Source organism: Gracilinanus agilis, chromosome 2, assembly GCF_016433145.1.
Source record: "Gracilinanus agilis isolate LMUSP501 chromosome 2, AgileGrace, whole genome shotgun sequence".
Taxonomy (NCBI): Eukaryota; Metazoa; Chordata; class Mammalia; order Didelphimorphia; family Didelphidae; genus Gracilinanus; species Gracilinanus agilis.
The window spans coordinates 54,113,427-54,120,481 of record NC_058131.1 but is presented as its reverse complement, the minus strand read 5'-3'; positions in this window follow the sequence as shown (position 1 = coordinate 54,120,481).

The following is a 7,055-nucleotide window of genomic DNA, read 5'->3' as shown; positions in this document are numbered from 1 at the left end:
TCTTTCTCTCAAAGTTGGCTGATGCAAGAATCGCGAGAGGAAAGGCAAGACCACCGTCGACCACTAGAGGTCAGACCTCTAAAGGAGAATCGAATTTCTAACCACATCCTCATCCCCGTTAAGCGATCCTACATGCTGCAATGAACCCCGGAGCATTGCATCAGCTTCCCAGACCAGCTTCTACGTGACGCGCGCAGATGCGCCCCAATTCACCAAACGCCTGAAACTAGACGAGGGGAGATGGAAGTGCGCTTCAATAAAGCCCGACTCTCGGTACTGAACGCTAGCTCTTGTTATTAAAGAACTTCCTTATTCCAGCTTTCGCGGCGGTGCCGACTTCCTAGGCAAACGATTGAGGCTGTTATCGTTTTAGACGACCGTGTAGTAAACCAGCGGAGGTGCCGGTTTTTACAGCTTGGCCATCTTTCCTGAAGGCCAGAGCAATAGCGGATAAACTATAAGAATTTTCTCAGAAAAGTCGTTTTTCAGAATCAGTGGCAACATCCCACAAAATAATGTCTGGGAGCCAACATTTTATTTTTGTCCATCTTGTTCTTAAGCAAATCTACTTTCAAATAGGCTTAATTTATTTTTTTTAAATAAAATTTAAAAAATTTAAAATTTTAAAATATTAAAATTATATACATTATATTATATATAATGTTATGAATTTTATAAAAATCATTAAAATTTTAAAATAAATATTAAAATATTTAAAATTAAAAATTAATTTTAAAATGGACTTAAAATAGATTTTAAAAAATTAATTTTAAAAATCCATGCACAACAATTTCAGTACATATTGTAAGACCACTTCTGTTCCAGCATCCTCTACCCATAAATTTCTTAGAAGAGAGAGGTATACATGGACGAGCTCTCTCTTTGCATATTTATTGGCCAATTTGTGGCAATGGTGGTGTCAGGGAATCATGGGAAGAACCATAAGATGTACTGAAATAGACCCACACTAGAAGGTGATGGATTCTTATCCAAATTCCTTGAGTGCCTTTGGGTACACCCTTTATGGATCTCAGGGTTTTTTGTTGGATTTTTTTTTTTTTTAAATGAAACGGTTTGGATGACTCCCAAACTCTTTTCCTGCTTTAAATGTATGATCCTGTGGTCAGCCTGCCTAAATTAAACTATCTTAAACTCAATATTAATTCTTTTTCTTTTTTAAACCCTTAACTTCTGTGTATTGGCTCCTAGGTGGAAGAGTGGTAAGGGTGGGCGATGGGGGTCAAGTGACTTGCCCAGGGTCACACAGCTGGGAAGTGTCTGAGGTGAGATTTGAACCTAGGACCTCCCAATTATAGGCCTGGCTCTCAATCCACTGAGCTACCCAGCTGCCCCTCAATATTAATTCTTGATTTCTAAGAACAAGAGGGAATGTAAATGAACCGGGAACCACCACCATAAAATGACCTACATGCCTACCACCTCACACAAAGGGTCACCAACACATACTACTCAAGCCTGGGGTGTGTGTGTGTATATGGAGCATTCTGAGAGACTGGCATCCCTGGGGTAAGGGCTTGTTGAGCCCTTCTCAGGGCTGCTCATTCACCTTTGGCACCCAACTCTCACTTGGGGCTCTAAGAAGCTGTGGCCACACCTCAGTTAAACCATCTTGGCAGACAGGCTAAACCAGGTGAAGGGTAACCAACAAGTCTCAAACAAGTAGCTGAATTAGGGTGGAATGTCTGCTCCAAGCATGTGAATACTTTTCCAGGTGGAATGAGCAATTGTTCTAACAGCCACGAAGGTGGCTTGAGCAGGTGCTGTGAAGACATCAAAGATGCCAAAGTCATCCACTGTGTCCTGAGCCATAGACAGTTATCATGACTTTTGTCTTGCCACTGAACTTGGATAACTCTGGAAGAGAAAGTGAGGCTGGTGACATTGTATAACTCTGCCTCACTTAAATCCAATTCACATGCAAGTCAATGCATTACCCCATGATGTCATTGGTCTTCTTCAAAAAATGAAGGATGAACAAAAATTCAAGATTGTGCAAGTTGTTGTATATATAAACAATTTTGTAAAAAACTTGAAATAGAATCTATCCAGAAGTGTCCTGGTAAATAAACAGTTCTCAGAAAAGAAGGCCATGCTTTTAAGTTTAATCTACATTAGAAACATTTTTTCCACCACTTCCCTAAACATAGACATTTATCAAGATAATAAATCTACCCCAATTTATGGCATTTGACAATTTCTGAAATGTAAGCACTCACACTGAATGAGATTGGAGCTGACTCCAATTAAGCACTGAATCTATTTACATTTCCTGGTAGAAGGGAAAAAAAGATCATTCATTTACATCTTAGCTAATTCAATCTAATTCAATCCAACAAGTGTTTATTATTATTTTTAAAGAATAGTCATGTAAATAATTTGTCCAGCAACCATAGATATCTGTGATAGCTACTCTTCTTCATATTAAGTATTTAAGACCTCCATATCTATGCTAGCTGATGAAATCTGTGCTATCTAGAAGAGTTGTAGTAGCTGTTACCTAGAAGTTTTCATAATCTAGTAGTCGTATCTAGAAGTAGTTGTAGAACAGAAGATAAGTATACTGTTAAGTCTTTAAGTACTATAGATTAGGCTGTTTTTGTTTTTATTAATTATCTGTACCTGGTCTTAACAAGTATTTTTTTCATTCCATATTGAGGACCCCAAAAGCTCCTACCCAATGTCGTACTTGCTTATAATTCATTGGACAATACAGATTGGAATGACTCACGAAATGAATATTTTTTTAGGCAAAAACCTTGAGTTATCCCCTTGAGTGGTTCTTTGTGCAAATTTACAACTTGATCTGAGGAATCCCAGAGAGGGAATATGCTGGAGCTTCCCTAACAACATAAATCGGGACTTCCTATCATCAGGGTAAAGTGAGGAATGCTTGGGAAACAAAAGACTTATGTGCTTCTACTGACCTAACTTTTCAGTGTGCTTTCTGTGGCATATTCTTACCCTTTGTGTGCTATGTAGGCCCTCCTACATAATCCTTGCTCCCCCTGATTCAACATTGTCTGTGAAAAGAATTAGATCATGTATACCTTTGTGTAAATGGGATATCTCTTCCACAGGCCTTTGCATTTTATATTTTATCTCCTACAACAGAATGTGTCTCTTGTGGCTATCTTCTCAAAAGTTGGGGAGCTCATATTTTTTTAGAGTAGAAGGTTCTTCCCAATAAAATCACATCAATAGCTTCTATACCTTGTCCAGGACAGCACGGAGTCAAATCAAGTCTAGTCAAATCAACAAGATTTATTTAAGATTACTATGTTCTAGGTACTATGTTAAGCACTAAGAATATATAAATACAAACTCCCCTCTAGGAGCTTCCATTCCAATGAGGGAAGAGGGGAGATAAAGATCCCCAGTATTGGGGCCTCATAGAGAAAGTTGTCTGGAGTTTTCAGCCTGGAAAAAAAAGAAGAGCAAATCTCAGTCAGGAGGTGAATTACATCTGCATAATGAAATCCTATTCAGAAGGAAAGATAAAATGAAAAACAAAGGAATCAGAGGAGAAAGCCAGAGACTAGTGAATTACTAACTTCATTCAAATCTTCATTTACTTATACTTGCATGTCCTGGAACCTTATGGGCCTATGATTATTGTTGCTGCTATCACCCCTCTTACCCATGATGGTGGTGGTGATGATGATGATGTTGGTATTGGCAATGGTGATGGTGATAAAGATGATGATGATAGTAATGGTGATTGTAGTGTGGGTGATGGTGATGGTGATAAAGATAATGATGGTCACGGCCATGTGGTGATAGTGATGGTGATAAAGATGAAGTCGATAGTGATGGTGATGATAGATGATGATTGTGGTGATGGTGATTGTAGTGTTGGTGATGATGATGATGATGATGGTGATGGTGATGGTGATGATAGATGATGATTGTGGTGATGGTGATTGTACTGTTGGTGATGGTGCTGATGATAAAGATGATGATGATGATGATGATGATGGTGATGATAGATGATGATTGTAGTGATGGTGATTGTAGTGTTGGTGATGATGATGATGGTGATGGTGATGGTGATGATAGATGATGAATATGGTGATGGTGATTGTAGTGTTGGTGATGGTGCTGATGATAAAGATGATGATGATGATGATGTTTATGATGATGATAGATAGATAGATAATGATTGTGGTGATGGTGATTGTAGTGTTGGTGATGGTAATGGATGTAAAGATGATGATGATGATGATAGTGATGATAGATAATGATTGTGGTGATGGTGATTATAGTGTTGGTGATGGTGATGATGATGAAGATAATGATGCTGGTGATGAATGATACTGATGATGGTGATGATTATGGTAATAATAGATGATGATGGTGGTGATGATGATGATAAATATGATGATGATAACTAGAAAATTATATAGCTCTTTAAAGTTTTCAAAACACTGTTCCATATGTTTTATCCTTATTTGAGCCTCACCAAAAAAACTTTATTCTACAACCAATCATGTGCCAAGCAATGTGATAAAAGCCTAAGAAATATTATCTCATTTGATCTTCATAACATTCCTGGGAGGTAAACACTATTATTATCCTCATTTTTCAGTTGAGTAAATTGAGGCAGACAGAGATTAACTGCCTGCCTAAGTTCACACAGCTACTTAATGTCTGATTTGGATGAAATAGATTTGACTTTGGGCCTCTTTGGTTCTGGATCTACCACAGAACAACCCTATGAGTTAATTGCTGTTATTAACCTCATTGTACAGATTAGGAAACTGAGGTAGACAGAGATTAAGTGATTTGCCTAGGGTCACAAAGTAAGTGTTTAAAGCAAGATCTGAACCAAGGTCTTTCTGACTCCAGACCGTGTTCTATTCATTATATCACTTAGCTGCCTCAACCCACTATGTAAATAACCCTATCCTCATTTCATAGATCAGGAAATAGCCTGACAGAGATGTGTCACCTTTGACTGATACCTGGGATTAACACTGTGGAAAATAACTGTTTTTCACTAGTTTCAAATAAAGGAGTTACATGACTTGTTCTGATGTTCTAAATCTCATCTTCTGATGTTATTCAGACTTTCAGTTTGGGCTCTAACTCTACACAGAGATAGCCATGGCACCATTTTGAGACTGCCAACTTTTACTATTATTAACCACCTTATATTAATTCCATTCACTAATTCTTGAAGCACTTACTGTGTGTGATAGACTATAGTATGACACAAGACTCAACAGGTAGGTTGCAGCCAGGCAGGTTGGATTCTGGGATCAGGAGTTTATCCCTTATTTCACAATGAGAGGAATGATATGATTGTAACAGTATGTTAGGAAGCTGATTTGGGCATCCATGTGGAGAATGGATTGGACAATTAGTATCTTGGGGGCTGGAAGACCAATTAAGCTACTTTGGGCAAGAAGCAATGAGCACCTGAACTAGGGTAACCACTGTGAGAATACAGTAGAGGAAATGGATGTGAAAGGGGACAAATGTCAGAAATTAGCATAAATTTTTGACATGTGAGCTTATTCTCATACATTTTTCTTTTTTTCTTTTATACCCTTACCTTCCATCTCAGAATCAATACTGTGTATTGGTTCCAAGGTAGAAAAGCAGTAAGATCTAGGCAATGGGGTTTAAGTGACTTGCCTAGGGTCACACAGCTGGGAAGTGTCTAAGGCCAGATTTGAACCTAGGACCTCCCATCTCTAGGCCTGGCTCTCATTCCATTAAGCTACTCATACATTTTTCTAATGCCCCTCAGATTCTGGAAACAAGACTATAGAGCTATAGGCATGAGTTCTAGTACTGTAGGAAAGAGGCCTAAAGATCTGGGTTCTTGCTACTTACTACTTGGGTGAACTTGAGCAATCAATGAAACTTTATGAACCTCATTTCCCTCATCTACAAAATAAAAATGAGTCGAACCAGATGATTTTCTAAGGTCCTTTCCAGCTATAATTCTATGGTCCTGTGAGGTAAGATCTGAAGTCTACTTCTTAGAATCATGGATGACCTGAGCTAGAAGGGACCTTAGAACTCATCTGATCCAATCCATTCATCTTGTAGAGGAAGAAACAGATGCCCTAAGAGAGAAATTAACTTGCAAAAGGAGTAGTCATTGTCATTGTCATTGTCATTGTCATCATCATCATCATGACTAGCATTCATATGGGATCAACTAGATGGTACAGTGGATAGAATGCTAAGCTCAGAGTCAGGAAGACTAATTTTTTTTTTTTGAGGCCAAATCTAGCCTAGATACTTACTAGCAGTGTGACCCTGGGCAAGTCACTTTGCCCTATTTGCTCAGTTTCCTCATTTATAAAATGAGCTGGAGAAGGAAATGGCAAATCACTCCAATGTCTTTGCCAAGAAAACTCAAAATGGGGTCATGAAGAGCTTGACATGACTGAGCAATGGAACAGCATTTATAGGTCAAGTACTACATTAAGCACTTTATAAATATTATCTCATTTGATTCTCACACAATTCTGGGATGGGGGTGTGGGGAAGCAGTTAATAGCACAGCTGGACTTGGACCTTGAGTTTCTTTGTCATCTTTTCTAGTGCTCTTTAAGTCTACCTTTGAAGAAATTCAGGGATTTGGAGACATACAAGGATTAATGTGAAGTTTGCTAGCCCTTACTTAAACACAGAGATAAATTAGGACAAGATATTCTTTCCCCTAGTGTTTACCTTTTGGCAGCCCTTAGTTTCATTGTGCTATTGTCAGTTTATCTAATGGTCCAGAGATCATGGGAGGAGTGATGCATTTTCTAAATCCACCCCCTTCCCAGACCAAATGAAATCAAATGCCACCAGAAGTGACCTATGGAAGGATTCAACATTTCATCAATGAGCCAGATTTCAATCCTTTGGCTTCTTCCATTGGACCATTACCAGTAACATTTGTAGAAGCCAATGATGCCAAGTAGCCAAGGGGCCATGCTAGGGAACATTTGTCTAGAGCTCCCCTGGAAACTTTTAGAGACTACAAGGACAGGGTGACCCATTGCTTGGGCCTTTGGGAAATGATAAATTTC